Source organism: Coptis chinensis, chromosome 6, assembly GCF_015680905.1.
Source record: "Coptis chinensis isolate HL-2020 chromosome 6, ASM1568090v1, whole genome shotgun sequence".
In the NCBI taxonomy this organism is placed as follows: Eukaryota; Viridiplantae; Streptophyta; class Magnoliopsida; order Ranunculales; family Ranunculaceae; genus Coptis; species Coptis chinensis.
In genome coordinates this window covers 40,654,397-40,673,544 of record NC_141461.1, presented here as the reverse complement: position 1 = coordinate 40,673,544, position 19,148 = coordinate 40,654,397, and the positions used below count along the sequence as shown (strand labels likewise).

The following is a 19,148-nucleotide window of genomic DNA, read 5'->3' as shown; positions in this document are numbered from 1 at the left end:
TAGTATGGTTTAGAAGAGATCTTAGAATTGAAGATAACCCTGCACTTGCCACTGGTGTAAGAGCAGTCTTTGGGGTTGCTGTTTTTATTTGGGCATCTGAAGAGGAAGGTTATTATTATCCAGGGAGAGTTTCTAGGTGGTGGTTGGTGAACAATTCTACATACGAGTCTGTACAATGGCTTTGTGAATTTTCTTATGGTCCCCAAACTGTGTTTCATGTGTACCACCCCTGATTATTTGTCTGGAAGTGCCAACCAAGAATTAGTGTGCAGGGAGAAACTTTAGGCATTTAGACCTATATACTCTAATTCCTGTGGAAACTTGTAGTGATTAAGATATGGTCGCAGTGGTTGGCATTGTCCCTAAGTCCTCTGATACTTGTGTCTTTGTTATAATTGGGAAAATGAATTGACAAAGAAGCACATGGCAAACTACATCATAACTTTTGTGACTTCTAAGTTGATGTTTTCATCAAGTAACTCTAGAATTTGTGATCCTATCAAAATAACTTACTTAAGAAACCCCCAACAATAGGATGCTTGCAAGAAACGTAGAAATGTAGACCTGTAAAACTTTAAGCATTTACATCAACATGTAATTCCTATGTACACATAAAACTTAAGATTTGTGTGCAACGGTTGACATTATTCCTATGTCTTTGTGGACTGGGTATGGTTAAAAGAAAGATTAGCCCATAAAGCGAGGTCGAAACGATGAATAGGGTCATTTGTGGACTGGGTATGGTTAAAAGAAAGATTAGCCCATAAAGGTTTCTTCTTGCTTTGATTAAATGAAGCTGAAGTGAAGTTGGATATGGTTGTTTCAAGGGTGTGTTTAGTTTGGTGGATAATTGTTTGGACGTGGTGGTTTTGGAGGAGTGAAGAACATTGGTTTTGGATATGTTGAATCAAGTTTTGAGGGTTGTCCGAGTTCCGGGTTTTTCAACTTCATGTTTGTTTGTTTGATGAGTTGATGAAATGAGAGGTGGTGGGGTTTAAGAGGGTTTGGGAAATAATTTATATGGGTGGATGCTTGGCGTGTAATAGTAATCTTGTACTTAATCGACTTTCTTTATTAGATTTCACATCGATGAAATAAGGAATGAACTGGTAAATAAATGGCACCACAAATTATCATAGTTGTTTTATAAGTTTGCACACATCGGCGTTAAATCATACATCACAGATTAGCAATGTTACCCGCACAAATAAAGACAACCAGCAAGAATTTGCACATCTCTCGACAAGTAGCACCAAATGAAAGAATCACTAATGAAACCAAAGGAGGTATGTCTAAAATTATAAAGAACAAAAGAGGAAAGTAGGTAGTAATATTCTTATTCTTCTTCCCGAAGTTTTATCTACTAACAAAAAATATTTCCATAAAAAGAGAGTAGAATCCATTTTTCGCTTTATCTTTGTTGGCTCGAGATGCAAACGCTTTCCAAAGCTTGATCCACTCCAAAGATGGCATCTGCAGCGTGCAAACAAAATGGCCCAAGTTGTTCCTTTACCATCTTCGCGAATCTCAATGACACGCCCTCCTCATGGGTGACCATAACTTAGTCATGCGGAAAAAAGGGACCCACCTCCTCCATTAGTTTCACCCCTTCCCATTCCTTTTTCAAACCGTCTATTAAGCGTTACCGTTCTCCTTCCTCCACACGCATGGCAATCCACTCTTTACCCCAAGCCCTAGGTGGTCGACACAACCTTAGCACACATTCCGAGAAGACGTCTTCAAAACGCTCCACCTCCACTTTCCCTCCCCAACCGCCGCAAATCGGGAAAAGTGCAGGTCCTATTATCTCTCAATTGAATGCCACATTAATTCCACTTAACGGCATCATTGTCCTTGCACCAACTTTAGGACTGCATCCACATACCGGGAATTCCTCATTTCTTCTTCAATTTTGAGTGGGTGCATCTAAATCGGCCAAATTGAGCCCGACCCACAAGATAGAGTACATGTCACCCCACTGCGAGGCTGAATGGGTATCCCCGAACAAAGTCTGCACCTTATAAAGCAGTAGGGTCATAGAGTGTATTGAAGAAGAATGGCGTGGCAGAGTCCTTAGGTTCCGGATGTCTTTGGGCCACCGTGATCCACTATTTGGCCCTTATCATCTCTTGCGGGAACACAATCATCATCAATTGATACAATATACTTTTTGCGGGATACCAAATAACCGAAATACCGACACGAATAGCCTGAAAAGAGAATGCTAGTCGTAGCAGAGCCCACACGTTTGTCTATATCAGATTTGGTGTACACCTCATGATTGAAGCCATCTAGTATCTTGAGGTCCTCCACAAGATCGGGGTTTTAACGATTATCAAATGAAATCGCGTGAGAAGATTCTTCTCCATTCCTCCATGAAGGAAGTAAGGTCGAACGCAGCGGTCTTTGCTATAACGATGTCGACTTCATTATCCTTCCTTGATAACTGTATGAGAAGACATTTTCTAGAAGATTCTTTCAAAACCCAACTTTTCCTCCACCAAAACCAAATTGCAGGTCCAACTATATCCAAAACTCTAAAACTTCTCGAGCACCCCGTATAAACGTTATGCGTAAGAATGTGTCCTCCGGATGGCCGATAAAAGTAGTGAATTAAATGAATGCTTACCGGGTGGGAAGGACGGGAGATGATGTGTTTGGATATTAAGTCGTCAATACAAGACAAAACTTCGCCGCTTCCAAAGAGCTATAAACACCTCCCGAACTGAGTCACCCATCCAAAGAACTTTGCAAGCTTGTTCAAAGTCCACATCACCTACGAGCCTATAGCCCGACTTTCTACTTGGGTCATCAACAATAGCATTTGTACCAACATCAATAACTGCTGCACGGGTTTGATCCAAATCACCTTTAATCATATTTTGCTGTCCGCTGCAGCTATGATGATGTCCGCTCCACGAATAATGCTTTAATCGGTGTGCGTGAGTGAACTACGAATAACGGCATCATCTGCTTTGAGAAGAAGCAACGCCACTGGTAGTCCAACTATATTACTTCGACCAACTACCACTGCCCTTTTGCTCTTTACACTTATGCCACTGCGTGATAGAAGTTCAAGGCAACCCTTTGGTGTACACGGCTGAAATAATGGATCTCTGCCTTTCATACCAAGTTTGCCAATGTTCGAGGGATGAAAACCATCTACATCCTTTTCAATGCTGATTTCATTTAAGACGTTTTCTTCATTGATATGTGCTGGAAGAGGAAGTTGAACCAGTATTCCATGGATGTCAGGATGAGCGTTTAACTCCTGGACCTTTTGGATCAATTCAGCTTCGGGTACTTTCTCGGGCAGATTGATATCATAAGATTTAATTCCAACTTCAGCACATGCCTTTCTCTTCATATTCACATAGCTTTGAGAATCTTTCCTACTTCCCACAATAATAACAGCTAGCCCAGGGACCTTTCCATGTTTAGTGGAGAGTTGTTGAACTTCTGAAGCTATTTCAGAACGTATAGTATGAGCTATTGCTTTACCATCTATGATCGTGGCTTTCTTCTGCTCTTCTTCTGAAGACGCCATTATTAAATGAGATGGATAATGATGAAAGGCACCCATAGTTGATCAATAAGATGTAGACTTCTGCTATTGATCACAAGCTAAAAAAGCTTTGCAAGATGTTTTGCAGTTCTAGTCCACCAATAGTGCATCTAGGGCTGTTCAGTGGCTGATCATAACTATTAAGGTCTGCTATCTTTGCATTTTCAAAGATACACACTTTCAATTTTAAAATTTGTTTGAACAGATAGCTCCTTTTCATGTTATCGATCCAATTATTAAGGCTGAAATGGAGGAGAGTGCTTGCTCGAAGTGTGGGTGTTGGATAGAAAGGCTTGTCTGTTCTTGACCCTCCTTCTAGCTCGTTTCCGTTTCATCGATCAACCGTCTCTGCTGGTTTAGGATCAATCTGGATGTACTTCCGCTGTCAAAATGAGAGTTTCAGGCACCTTGTGGGGAATCATTCGATGTCGGAACCATGTTATCCACGAAGCCGGGTCCTTTTCCTCTGCTTTTTGTCGAATGAAGCCTTTTTTTCTCTGTTTTTCCTTTTATTAATATTTGAATTCTTCATAGTAAAATGACTGATGAGGTGTACACGGGCGCGGGGAAGGCACCTACTACAACTCAGCCTGGGAACCCCAATCTATTATCTCCGTTCAGCTTTATTCCGTCTAATCCCTTGGCGGCGGCTTTGCTCCGAGAAACCGACCTCTGTGGCATCGGCTTTTGCCGCCTCTTACGCTTCGGACATAGCGGTTTTCTACATCCGAAATCTGCCGCGAAAGCAGCCAGCGGCGACCTCCCATATTGGTCATGTTTCTCAACTTTGCACTTTCTAATGGTTTCCCAAACCATATGGGGCCTTTGTCTAGTTCTCATTGGAAAGGAATCACCAATATTCCTTCGTCTCCGCTGACAAAGTTTGACACACGGTCATACCTGATTGGCTCCAAATCTATAGTTGTAGAAAGAATATCAAGAGAACTATCACGGGAAAAGCAAGTGTATGATCGATCAATCAAGAGATAGTGGTTCGCCAAACAACTTTTCCCTTCGAAAAGAAAGATAGGGTCAATTTCCAGCACTAATTCCTACACTTGATCGGTCTCATATGTTACCTTAAAAGAGTTGTTGGTTCAACACATATGGCTTAAACGCTATTCTAGAGCCCGACCACTTCCTTCGCTCGAGCATTTTTGTTGATGGTTGAGCTTCCCCGATCCTAGCCTATCCATCTCGCCCTTGTTCCTTTTGCGGTAGTGCGTGTTTTTTGTGCTTAGGTTCTTTCCCTGAGCCTCCCTATTAAATAGTAGCAAAGGATAGAAAGAATAGCCGAAGGATAAAGGTTAGGACAAAGGATATTCCGCTCTGTTAAACAAGAGCAAGGGATAGAAGGAATAGCCGGCGAAGCGGGACTTCTTGACTCCTAAATCATAGGCGGGGTTAAAAATCACATTATAGGTTGGTCGATACCTTTACATCTGACTATGCCATCTGTTGGAACTGCTTTTTGTAGTTGAGCTTGTTTGTTTGATTTACTTGATGTTTAGCCTTACTTATTTTATTGTTTCATTGGTGATAACTTTATGACACGAGGTTTTTTAATGGTTTGGCATTTACATGTACAATTTAGATCAAAATCTATTAGTTTTTTGCTATTTTTGTCTTCTTATTTGATCTGTACCTTCATGAATGTGATCGAGTTATAACTTTGATAAGTTCTTTCTAAGCTTTTGGCTATGGGCACCAATTTACGCATATAGGAGGTGCATAGTTTCACATGCATTGTCAACTTGAGTGTGTATTAGGTTTATTAATGTTTCTAATAAATTTACTTACGTGATTTTTTTTTTAATTTGTTATGCCAGATTGGTCGATTGGTCGCCAGAAATAGTAGAATCAAGAAGAAGCTCCGAGTGGATGCTGCTCAAATTAGCATGTTATAGACATTATTTGTGGAATTTTAGTTTTGAATAATTCGTCTAATTTAGTTGAACGTTGTTAAGATTATGTGAGACGATGTTTTTCAAAAAAATAATAGTTATGTGAATTCTTTAAGATCTTTTGTATTGATCGAATGGTTTAGTAATGAAATTCATTTTGTTATGATTTGTGGTGAATTGTTATAGGGTTACCGTGTTCTATAAAAATTGTTTTGGGCGTGATTATGTAAATGAAAATATATCGGTATATATATGAATTGCACCATTTGTAATGCTAAATCGTCCCAAATAAAGTGTGTGCTTTTTTTTGAATTTATATCATTCATTTTGAATAATTTTGGTGTAGCTAAAAGATTTGATTCTATGTAAATGCGTGAGACACTTTTGCCACACTTGGTGTGTCGCTAAATTTATGGACGTCTGTTGCCACGCCAAATGTATAGCTAAAAATTCAAACTTTCCGCAACGGAAATAGTGTAGCAAAAGGTTGCCTTTTGCGATGCCTAGTTGTGCAGCTAAAGGTATCACTTTTGCAACGCCATCCTAGTTGTTACAAGCTCTCTTTTTGGCGCCAAAGCTTTGAAATAGTTTGAAATAAATTTGCAATTAATTTAATTTTCATAAATGAAGTAGCAACGAATTAGTGTATTAGCAGCCCCCATAGCCGTCGCAACAAACTAGGAACATTTGCCCGCGCCACTTTTTTTGGCGTTGCATTTAAGTATTTGAGACGCACTTTTTAGCCACGCCTTTGCAACGCCATCTGGTGCGTTGCGACAGATCTTTTGCCACGCTCAAAGGCACCTTTAGCGATGGGGTATGGCGCTGCTAAAACCATGCTCTGTTGTAGTGTATTTAGCTTTTGGGCCACATTATAAATGGGTAATATGCAGTTGATCACCAATTGTTCATTTATTAGCTATTGGACCAAAATTAACGATTGACTGGGTTGACTTGAGTTGACCGTGACTGAACCGTTGGTCTGAAAAACTGATTTTTTGTAATGCCTAAAACACCCCTCGCACGTGTCTATGATGTGAAATTTGAAATCAAACAAAAAACGGTAAAATTAAGATTTGATCCAACGGCCCCAATCAATATAGCCATTAGTAGGAGTGTAAAAAAAAAAACGTAGACCCATCATCCGGTAGGGTACCCGATCTTCACCCGCCACCCAAACCCGCACCGACCTAAAAACAGACCCGCCCCGCCCCGCCACCGTTTTTATGCTGTCGGGCTATGGGTGTAGGTTCTATGCTCAAACCCGACCCGTCAAGTTGCCCGACCCGCATCATGTCAAAAGTCGTTGACTCAACCTCGTTGACCCGTATAATTTCAAAACTCTAACTCTAATATTTTTGTATTTTGTTTATATTTTCTTTTAACTTTTGTAGAAATTTGGGAGATATGAACACAAACTTATGAGTTCAACATCAATTTCAAATATTCAAGTTTGAACATTGGGCAAATATCAAAAGTTCAAATTCAACTTTCGAATTTTGGAGAAGATGAATCATTTATCCTTGTATTAATTTCGAATTCTTTTAGTTTATATTTTATTGTTTTGTACCATAGATCCTCGTTCTCATCTTCATTTTATCATGCTATGGAAAATCAATTTACAAATAAATCACGAGAAAGAAGTTTCAAATTTGCAGATATGGTTTTGGGTTCAAGTTCAAGTTTTTTTATTTTTGTTTATTTTTTATTGATTGATTCCATTTTTTTCTCTATATTGTGAATTGGAAATATATTACTTATAGAATTAGAAAGTTTTTTTTAGGTGAAATTGGGATAAAATGATAATTTCCACCCAACCCGAATGACCATGAAAAACCAGCCCGTAAGTTTCCCAACAGCCGGGTGATGGTACTAAGACATGACACTTCAACCCGCCCCACCCGCCCATCGGAGACCACTGGATTTGTATCCCCTAGACCCGCCCCGCCCCATCACTATTTGACCCGCAGTTGACCCGACCCGCCCCGTATTACACCCCTAGCCGTTAGAAGCTGTCTTCTTCCACTCCCTATATATTTCGACCATGGGAGCCTACCTTCAAGCATACACTTAAAAAACTACACTTAAAATCCTTTCAAACATACACTTAAAAAAATGGGTGGAAGTGAAATGGTGGTTCTCTCTCCTCCAAAGGTAAGTTTCTCACCTTGTGACCTGTTCGACCTTTCTCTTTAATGGCAGTTTAGTTGGACCAAACGCAAAATAAACAATTTTAATTAGGACTAATCCCTAATGTGGTAGATTATTGTTTGCACTAATCCCTAATATGTGTTTTTTCAGGTCTGCCAATTTTGCAAGGAAGAAGGGCATTATGCCTCAACATGTACTTACATAGGTGTTCACTGCCCTAAAGCTTGGTGTTGTGGGTTTATGCGTGTGATTTTACACTATAACGAGGTTGGTACCCTAGAAACCAAGTTCCTTAAGTGCTCATTCGAGGCTTGCAGTATTGTGCAAGAGATCTACTCCAACAAAGAGGTGCTTCCAAGTTGCCAATTATGCAAAGAAGAATTTCCTCTCTGCAAGAGCTGTCACTTGTGCCCACAATGTCATTTACCTACTAGTACTTGTGAGTGAGTGAGTGAGTGAGTGTATACTCAGTGCAACATGAATAAACATGCTTTTCTAACAAAAATAAATCTAGTTAAACCTGTATTGATAATTGATCATTTGAACTTCCATAATTTAGTTTGCATAGGTGAACTTCCATAATTTAGTCTTCAAAAGTGAACTTCCATAACTTCCATAATCGATCATTCTGCAAAAGTGAACTTCCATAAATAAAGAATACAAAATAACAAAAAATATGTGATGCCCATAAACAGCCACGAAAGCAGCATCGCCAACTTCAACAGAGTATCTCAATTAAATAGAGTGTCTCAACTAAGCAACATGTTGGCCTGCACTACTGAGGTTGGGATTGAGTAAGAGACTCACTTAACATAATGCAAGGTGTAGATTGTCCTGGTGTCGAGGGTGGTTATGAATCTTCACCCAACCACCAGCCCAAGTCTCTACCACCTCCTCTGCCTGTACCACTTCTTGTTCCATATCTCCTAACATTTGCAGCTTCAGCTCTACCAGTTCTTCCACCTCTCCTTGCTTCAGAGAGTTGCAGATTCTCAGCTTCAGGTTTAGCTTCAAGGACATCAATCACTGGTTACAAATTCACATGTTGGCTGATAAAACATAAAATTAATTAGTTTACCTACGAAATGAACGATAAAACTCAAAACGTAAGTAAACTACAACTAATCTATGCTGCTTATATTTATCAAAGATTTCTACCCTCAATCCTATGAGATATAGTGGAGTAGAGTGATTCGTTCCACTCCTAGTCCTTCCGCATGGTAATGTTTTCTAAGTATAAATAATCTACTTTAAATCTAATGAGAGATTTACGAAAAGGCAACTAGACTACGATGTAACTACCCACAAGATGTACTAGTTGACTATCAGAACAACTATGAGAATGCTACGTTGATTCGATGATAAGGAGTTAGAGGGGGATTTATTCCACCTTAACTCGACTTAATCCTATTAACGACGAAATCGTCAAATCCCGAATTGAACTTCCGCGAACAATTGGTTCTTCCTAATCCCTAATTACACATGGCATTCCTACCAATTCATAACTAGCATGTGAACGATTGAACCCATTCTCATGGTGAACTAATCGTTTCTAGAGTGGAAAGGAAATTACGACGATTCTACGATAGTCGGAATCAAGCTTTCATCAAGGCTTCTCAACCCCCTCTAATGGAGGTTTAGCCGAGAATCATTACGCAATCATTTCCGATTAAATTTAAACTAAACATGATATAAAGAATTGAATTTTACTAATCTAAATTAAACAATAATTAAAATCTAATTAATAACTAAGAATTGAATAACAAGTAATAAATGAATCAGATCTAACACAAATGTAAATGACAAGAATCGAAATTTAACAACTAGCTATTTTATTAATCAAACTAACTAAGAGTAATGATTCTAATAGTTTAATCTAAAACAAGAATTGGATTTGAAATTAAACTTAATTAAAACAATTAAATCTAGATCTAGAAGCTATTCTAATGGCTACTTTCTATTCTAAGCTCCTTTATTTTCTAACCTAAAAATCTACTATATCCTCTACCATTAACAAAGAGCTAAGCTTTTGTTTTTATACTCTCAGATCCAAAAATCGTGCATGGGCTTGGAGCCATGTTTTAAACCCAATTCTTTCAGTCCAAAAAGGCCTCTTCAGCTGCAGTTAGCTTCAACAGACTTTTCGTCCACTTCTGCTCCACTGATTGGATCAAGGCTTAGACCATTGGAAAGCTCTTTCCGATCCGGTCGTTTTGACATAAGATAGGCCCCATTCCGAGGTCTGAGTCCAAAGATACGGCCTTCGGAAGTTCTGCTGACTTGTATGTTGTTTCTGCCCGCGTCGACTTTTCAGCTTTTGACCGGGTTTTAGAAAGGCTTTGTCTTCTTGAAACTTGGCCTTTAATCATGGAACTCTTTAGTAACCGACCTTTGCTCCTTTATCTCGCTAAAGTGGCACATTTCTGCACATAATGAACTTTGAAGCCTAAAATGCATAAAAACACGTGTCGGTGTTAACTCTTAATTATTACTCACATAATTGGTCTAATAGTATAATCTTCTACGGGGTTAAAACTACAGTTTTGGGCTCTTATCAAACCACCCCAAAAAGCATTTTGCTTGTCCTCAAGCAAAGATGATAAATTAGAATAAGTGACCAAAATGGAGTTCTAACTATGTCGTTTATTTGAAGTCGCGATTGCATTGACCATATGCAACAAGGCCTTAAACCACTAGAAATTCCCTAGTGGACGAGTTATAGCCTCGTGAGAGTTTTCCAGTGAAGGTACTCACAAACTTCATCTATACTACAATGACTAAGAAATAAAACTATTGTTTCCTTATCCATGCTCTAAATTAACTATACCTCTCACTAGCAATGCATATAGAGTAATCAAGTCGAAACCTAAGCTAATATATGCATAATAATCAATCATCTACAATAAACATATATACAATGAGTAATACTATGAAATGCCTAGCAGGTCCGTTTCTGAAACTCGGAATAGCGTCTTTAAGTAGGTTCTCACAATAATAGTCAACATACAACACTCTAATTTTTTTTCCTCAAGTTTCGCTACTCCAGTGTGCAGTGGGCACACTTTACCTTACAATCTTAATGACAACAAGGAAGCCTAAGTCGATCAAACACATCTGCCACTTACTATCACACTAACCTATTCCTAATTGAGCTAGAGGTCTTTATTGGGTGTTGCGGGGATTAGGAGATGGTTTAAGAAGGAAGGAAATGGATATTCAAAAAGGACAAGTCTGAGATAATAGAGTCTTCATACTATGTGACTAGAGAAACCTTGTTATTTACTTTTGCTTCTACACTTCGCTTCCATCCTTAGCCTTTTTTTTTTTTTTTTCCTTTGGCTTTTGACTCCTTTTATTCTATATTTTTTTTTTTTTTTTTTTGGAGTTTTTATTTTATTTCTATTTTTATTTTTCTTTTCTTTGGATGGAAACTTCTTTTCTTTATTTTCTGAAGCAATTAACTAACTTTTGTTTACACTGGTTTTTCTCTTCTTCTTTCTTCACGCATTCTATTCTCAGACTTATTCTAGATTGGGTAAGTTGAATTTTTTTTTTTTTTTTTTGTTTTGTTTTTGTAACAGGGTAAAGGAATTGTGGTTTATGAAAGGCTAAAGAAAGGCTCAGAGGGGCGACTAGCGGACAATAATTCATAGGTTTGAATTTCTGGCTATATCGATCCAAAAAGGGCCTAAATTCTCGCTTAGGATATGGCATAGTGATCAAGCAAGTGGACGTGTGATTTCTCTATCTGGATTTTACTTCTCCCTTGTATCATTTCTCAAATGTTTCGCTCATATAAGGCTTTAGGCTATATTCTCAGAGGATTTGTAGAATAAGTACTCTAGCCTAGATTTCAGAAACTTACTGCTAACAATCATAGATACTCATATAATATATTTATAGATAGATGCAAAGATTATTACCTACATATTAACCTAAGTTTCTAACAATTATTCTAATGCAAAAGCTACGTGAGACTTCTAGATCGTTAAGAGCATAGAGAAAGAAAACAATACCACTATTCCTAAGTGTATAGCATAACTTATTTATTTATATTTTTGAATTTTTGAAATTTTAACTAGAAAACAAATGCATATTATACATATCTATATCCTAACAGATGCCTTAATTACACGTGTTTCTATGCCCCCCCAACAAGAAGCATGCTTTGTCCTCAAAGCATTGTAAATAAAGAGGGTAGGAAAAATACCATTGAAACGTGTGAAATTCAGGAACATCTGCAAAACAAAGTTAGAACGTACTAATAAAGAAAATAAAAACTGACGCAACTCTATACGAGTTTTACCCATTATGGGGTTAACAAGAATGAAATTGCTTGGGACATAAGCAGACACTAACTAGAATGAAAACTTACCTTATCTCCCGCATTACTCATCATCTTCCTCATCCTCTTCTTCCATAAAAAGTGAGGTTCCTTTAGATCCCGCCATGCCATGATAATTTGCCGCTTCCCCATTTATCATCTATTATTGCTAACCTATTAAGACCCACTTTGATCCGACGGGTGTAGGGTGCAACCCGATGAGGTTGTATCCTCCACCCTTGCCAAGTCATTGCACGCGGAAGATCGAATAATACTATTGGTGGGTCATACAATTAATCGACCGTAATCCAATCCGTGAAACGTGTACAAAAACAGGAAAGAAACATAGCATAATACGGGGAAACTAGAACAGGCATAAGAAGGAACTTATGCCTCATGCTATGGGATCGAGCTAAACTAGACATCAAGGTGCGGGGAAGGTCATGACACATACGTCCCGTGGCTAAAGCAAGGAAGACGCTGCAAGTGGCATCATTCACAGAAGAAAAACGCCATTCCCCTAAAATATTTAGCATGATCCAAAACATAACAGTTCCTATGTTCATGGACAGGCTACCAAAGGCGACGTTATATTCCCCTTGGTCCTCTATACGGAAAATGCCTACGCCATACGACTCATGCAAAAACTCGTAAGTGTAGATATACATATTATCTACCCAATAGCACCATGGGTCTTGTATTTCAGCGGGCATAGCAAGTCCAAGAACAAATGCTAGCAAGAACCTGGTAATTTCCATTGGTTCATTATCAATGTTGATGGAGAACACTTGTTCTCCATCTAGTCTTTCAAAGAAAATGCAGTTATCGTAAAAATAAGATGCTAGTGTTGGAGAATAAAGTGCATCAGGTCTTACCATAAGCGGCTCCCAGCCAACGTAAGTGATCGCCTCGCGAAACCAAGCACCATAAGTAGTGCTTTGGAACAAATCTTCGAAAGATTGTTCCGGTATCAATGTTGGAGATGTCATCTCAAAATTACGCTCTAGAATAGCTGCGAATGATCCGAAAACTACCCGCAGAAAACTGGAATTTTTCTGGTCCGGAAGTCGGTAGCGAAAGTCGCTTCGAAGTTTTGAAATCCAGTGTTTGAGCGCGGGTCGCGCTTCGGCTTGAAGCGAAAAGTCCTCGACAAAAATTTAGAAAAAAGTTGTAGAGCGCGAGTGCGCTCGGAGTTGCTGAAACTCGGAAAATGAGCCGAAACGAGGGAATCGCGGGAGTGAAAGGTGAGTGATGGAGGTTAGGTGTAGTGTGAGTTGTGAGTGTAGAATGTATGAAGTTTATATAGGTTTATAAGTTGCTAAAACGGATCGGGAAGTTGCCAAAAAGTATTTACGGCAGTTTCCAGAAATCCTAAAATTTCAAAACCCGAAAATGGAAACAAATCATTTTCTTGATTCTAAATCAAACCTAGTATCTTTTAGGTTGAATTTATGATAGAATCTACCTATTTAATCGATATTTCATCCTACCATGATACTTATTCATAGATATGCCTAAACGGACATATTTTCACCTTGACTCCGCAATAAATTCTAAGACGAGGGTCATATAAAAATCATGCTGGAATAGATAAAACCACCCCCAAACAATTTGGGAAGGTGGGATCAATATTAAACAACCACGCATAATGAAAATAACCGCATTATATTAAAAATTCCATTCGAAGTACATTTCACTACGAAATTCAAATTACGGAAATAAAACTTACATTAAAATAAATGACAATAATGAAACTACAAATAAACATAGAAACATCAAACGATGCTATCCCTAACCACTCCGGTACTGGTAGCAGAGGGTTCACGGTCCGGAGATGGCTCCTGGGCTCCTGATGGGCCAGCACCATTCGTCCTTCGGCGACGACGCTCGTGCCTCGATGGTGTGTCCTCAGAAGGAGAGTCCCCGTGAGGTGGGAATCGTGCAAGTATGTCAGCCCGAACCTGGCGCTGAGCTTCTAGCTCGGCCCTCATCTGTTCCCACCTCTCATCCTCTCTGCGGTAACGGATCTCGGTTATGATGCATCGTTGCCTGTCGAGTCCCGGAGGTCTTCGCAGATAGTGTTGAGCTTAACGCATGCCACGATGAATCACAGCCATGCGTTACCCCGACCAAAGACCTCTCCAAGGCATCCGCATCAAAACAAGTCAAATCCTCCTCATCCTCCGAGGCATTCTGATTTCCCCCATCCTCCTCGGCATTCTCATTTCCACCGCCCTCCTCGTCTTCTTCTCTATCCTCACCAACCTCCAAACTCGTTGGACACACTCCTATAGATGCGTGGGTTTCGGTTGTAGGTGATGTACGACCTATCGACGCTGAGCTGCTCTCAACTTCAGCATGATCTTGGTTATCAACACAGGGAGAGGTGCAACAGACTTCCCTACTCCCCTAATCATGCTAAGTAAAAACTCCAAGATGCAGAACTCATACTTCTGCTCCTGGAGTATCCATAAGATGTGGAGGCAGTTCAGGCCGATATCGCTGACCTTCTCCTTCCCCAGGACGTTCCGACCAATCCACTGAGCTGTAGCCAGCTGGTTGGTTCTAAGGGAAGCCTGATGAACACAATGCGACCTCGCATTGTAGTTCCCTTCAGTAACTGTCTCGTTCATCAATGGCTCTACCCCATTATGTTGGGACTCCTGCAACGTGACATCCAGATGGATTTTAGGCGGAATGCCTAGAATCTCAGCCAACAACCCAGTCGTCACTTCCTTCCTTCTCTTCGCCACCACAACAAAAATCCTAGTCCCTTCCAACTCCCTCGTATTGTAGAACCGTCGGACTAAGTCCTCGTGGTAATAGGCTTCAGTCGAGTACCACAAGCTATTCCAGTCTCGACTGATCATTTCGTCACCGTAAAACGGCGCGAAGTGGTAGCCTGTAAAACCTTGCTCTGGTAAAATTCGGTGTTGTTGAGCCATTAGTGTTTGGAATGTAGTAGGGGTTTAAATGGGATGTGGTGGTGGGATTTGAATCGACCGACTGAAGCAAACAGTGGTGGTGGTGGAGTGGTGGCGCGGCGGTTCAAAATTTGATATTTTCGGTGGTTTTTGGTTATTTAATTTGGTGGAGGTGGTGGTGGAAAACTTTTAGATTAGATTTGAAATAGATTTGAACTGTGGGCGTAGGTAAATTTTTTTTTTTTTTTTTTTTTTAGGTTTTGTTTGAAGCTTTGTTAATGGCGGTTTGTAAAAAAAAACGATGAACTGATGGTGAAGGTAAGGGCGCGGTCGCTATCGATGAAGCTGGTTGGGCCTAAGCCCAAATCGAAATTTGTGAATTTTTCGGTTTTTCGAAACTTCAAATCAAAATTGCCGCTTCGTTACCGGGTCCGATTTTTTATGAATGAGATATGGAAATGATCGGAGAGAATTTCCAATCCAATGATCCATAAAACACTCTATTCCGACCGTGGATGACATATAAGATAGTGTAAAATGCCTCAAAGTGCGTGCATGACGACGTTATCGCGACGACCAACTCTAAATTCATAGATTGTGTCAACCCGAATCGAATACAATTAAACGGCCTAAGCAATTCTAATGGGACATAAAACATTTTAGGACGGAAACATCTAACACCCCACCCCCAAACAAATTTTTTTTTTTTTGCGAAGCTTAGAAAATTTGTTTTAGCAAATGGTCTTTTAAAGTCGATTCGAGACTTCCTATATTACTATGTTTATTCTTTAATATATATTTATATATTTTTAATTTTAAAAAGAAAAAAATAAACAAGAAAGACATAATTCACCCCATAGAGAAACATGACTCAAAAATCCGAGAAAACCATGCAAGAGTGGAAAACGTGAATTATGTTTAAACGTGGACTTAGGATCCGGGACTTATAGCCACACACTCCGTAGGGAGGGTCCGGTTACCTTAATGGTACACTCACCAATATATGGAAATGAAAGGAAATGCACCAAACACAAAAGTTGAGTCGTTTATAGTCAGATACTCGAGACTTTATCTAAACATATGTATGAACATGCAGTTCTTCATATATCAACAACCGAAATAATTGTGGATCATTCCATAAATAAATATCACAGAAAATATATCCAAACAAAATCAAGCACCAAGATTTCCTATGACGCAACCTAGTGAAATGAAAGCGAAGTCGGATAACCCTAGTACATAACGTAGCATGCACCTTCTTTTTCATTTTTGAACGAGAGGGTGTCCTAGTGAATAAGTGTGGAAGAGTGAATGGTTGTGGAGAATATGGCGGATATGGGTAAGTTGTAGAAGGAAAGAATGTAAACAATGAGGATGTGGGTTTAGCACAAAACTCATTCATGGTGTAATTAGGGACTGTCTCAATTCTGAAAATGAAGGTGTCAAACGCTTTTGTCTTCTGAAGTATTTGTTTTCTAGGTGAATTTAAAAAATTATGGAGCACAGAAGAAACAACCGGATCGAGTGCAAACTCGAGATTCCTTTGAAAGGGTGGAAGGAGGGGAGTCGAGGTGGATGTTGTGCAAAGTAGTTCTTGATAGGGTGAATCATCACCTGCTCTAAGAAACTCATCGAATTGCTCATCTAGATTTGTCATATCCCCATTACTATGATAGTCCTCTACATCTTTGAGAAAGTCATCTATCTCATCCTCATCCGTAATATGTGTATCGACTAGTGTAGGGATGGAAATGTTGGAGTCTGAACTTCCAAAGGAAAGAAATTTGGGCATATGATTATCAGGGAACGTGTTGTTGAAATAATCTCAAGCAAAGCTCTCGATCATGCTAACCTCTCCATCCATAGACGAATCGGGTAACTGTGTCTTTGTTTTAAAAACATTGACTTCAACAGCAAGATGGCCAAAAGACATGGACATTGAACCATCGCGGCAATTAATGAGCGCATTGGAAGTTGCCAGGAAAGGACGTCCTAAGATGATCGGGACAGAGTCGTTAACGACTTCTGTATCGAGGATGACAAAATTGGCTGGATAGTAGAAATCCTGAATTTTTACCAGAACATTTTCGACGACACCCTTAGGATACTTAATAGACCAATCAGCTAATTGCAACGTCATTTTAGTGGGTTGCATCTCATCTAGACCTATTTGTCTATATAAATAAAACGGGAGTAAGTTAACACTAGCCCCCAAGTCTAATAACGCGGTCGTCGTATAGGAATCTCCTAAGGTGCATTGTACAATAGGACGACCAGGGTCCTTGTACTTAACAATTCCATTATGTTCAGATAAAGTTGGGAATTGTTCTGTTAAAAAGGCGTCTTTTGGTATATTAGTCTTACGCCTAGTAGTACACAATTCCTTAAGAAACTTAGCATGGTGTGGTAGCTTTTTAATAGCTTCGAGGAAGGGCAGGTTTATAGTTAGATTCTTGAAAACATCCCTAATCTCCTCATAATTTGTATCCATAGTTAACACGGCTAATTTTTGTGGAAACGGTGGTTTCTGTCTATATTTAGCAATGGTATCACCTAGATGTTTAACCGTGGCTTTCTGTTTCTTAGGTTGTGTTGTAACTGGTACCTCTACAGTGGTAGGCTCTTCAGTTTCTATTTCAGTATCTAGTAAAATAGCAGGTATATGGGCTACTGGTGGGGTAACTATAGGCATAGTTACTTTGTTATCAACCACTCTGCCAGAACGGAGAGTGGTGATGGCCTTTAGCTCACCTACATTTTCATATTCATTACTAGTATTATCGGTTACCTCAAAGGCTGTATTTGTTGTTTTAGGATTAGGTATTTCGTGACTTGGAAACACACCTTTAGGTTGGGCTTTATCTTGAGCCAACTGTTGGGTTAAATTATTAACGGATTGTAGAAGTTGTTGGTTAGATTGAGCCATGGTTTGGAAAAGTTTTTGGCTTACTTGTATGAAGGTGTCAAGACGATCCGGTTGTGTGGGTGTAGTAGTCACGGGTGGTGTGACTGGAACTATTTCACGTGAATTATTTATGGGTGGATTTTGATAGTTATTATTTACCGGCACGATACCTCTATTAGCATTATAATTATTATAACCACCTTGACTTTGTGCTTGACCTTGTCGAGGTTGCACTTGGTTGTTATAATTATTAAAATTACCCTGACCCTGTCCTTGTCGTGGTGGAGCTTGGTTAAAACTTTGTGTTGGCCTAACATATTGATTATTGTACCCTGGAGGTGTGACGTGTTGGTTATTTCTCCAACCGAAGTTGGGATTTTGTCTCCAAGGGGCATTAGGTTCACTATTAATGGAACAGGCCTGTTCATAGGCTATAGGACAGTGGGAGTCGGGATGCTCATGGCTCCAACAGAAACTACATGGATTTGAATTTACATTCATGACGGGATAGGCTTTTGTTGAACGTAAATGGCCTCTACCTTTTAGTGAGTGATTCGATTAGAGTTTTAAGCTTCGGGATCGTGTTTAATTTCAAACATACCGCGGCCTTAATCAGATTTGATGAACTAGCGGAGCGGTGGATATCATCACTACCCCCAGTTGTTATTTCACTTAGTTTGATCCTCTAAAATTTATAAGCCTCCGAGGCTCCTTTGCTTAAGAAACTACCCCCATTCATTATGTCTAGGACTTCTTCATGGTGGTGTAGAAGTCCTTTGAAAAAGGCACGAACTAACGTGTCTTTTGCTAAGTTATGATGTGGACACTCTATAAGGAGATCGGTGAAACGATTCCAAGCCTCTGAAAATGTTTCATGAGGATTTTGTCGAAAGAAATGAATCTTGGAAAGCATCTCATCCGTCTTTAGGGGTGGGTAAAAATGTTCCATAAACAGCTGAACAAGTTTAGCCCACGAGTCCACAGAATTAGGCGTTTGGGCAGTTAACCAAGACGCCGCCTTATCGGCTAAGGTGAAAGGAAATACCCTGAGTTTAATTTGTTCCGCACCAACCATAGGATGGTGGAATGTTGTTAGGACTTGTTCAATCCTACGCATGTGCTGATAAGGTTTTTCATGGTCTAATCCATGAAAAACGGGTAACAAATTAAAATATTTGGGGGATTCGAAAATCCCCAATCGGTCCGCTAGAACGATGCAAGATTTGGGGCTATCGCCAAGGCTTTGTAAAAGTCGAGAGAGAGGAGTCTCTTCTTCGGGACATTGTGGTCGTGATGTGTGTGAAATAGTAGCTAGAGGTGTAGTGGGTGGTATACTAGATAGACTTGTTTGTTGACGTTGTTGTGTAATTACGTT

The 19,148-nt window shown here is 39.6% G+C and overlaps 2 pseudogenes; one reads left to right on the top strand and one right to left on the bottom strand.

Moving 5' to 3' along the window:
- Positions 1–1,561: 1,561 nt before the first annotated feature.
- On the bottom strand, positions 1,562–3,591 carry LOC147492973 (uncharacterized; annotated as a pseudogene).
- A 14,991-nt stretch (positions 3,592–18,582) lies between these two features.
- LOC147492972 (small nucleolar RNA R71) lies at positions 18,583–18,676 on the top strand (annotated as a pseudogene).
- The last annotated feature ends 472 nt before the right edge of the window (positions 18,677–19,148 follow it).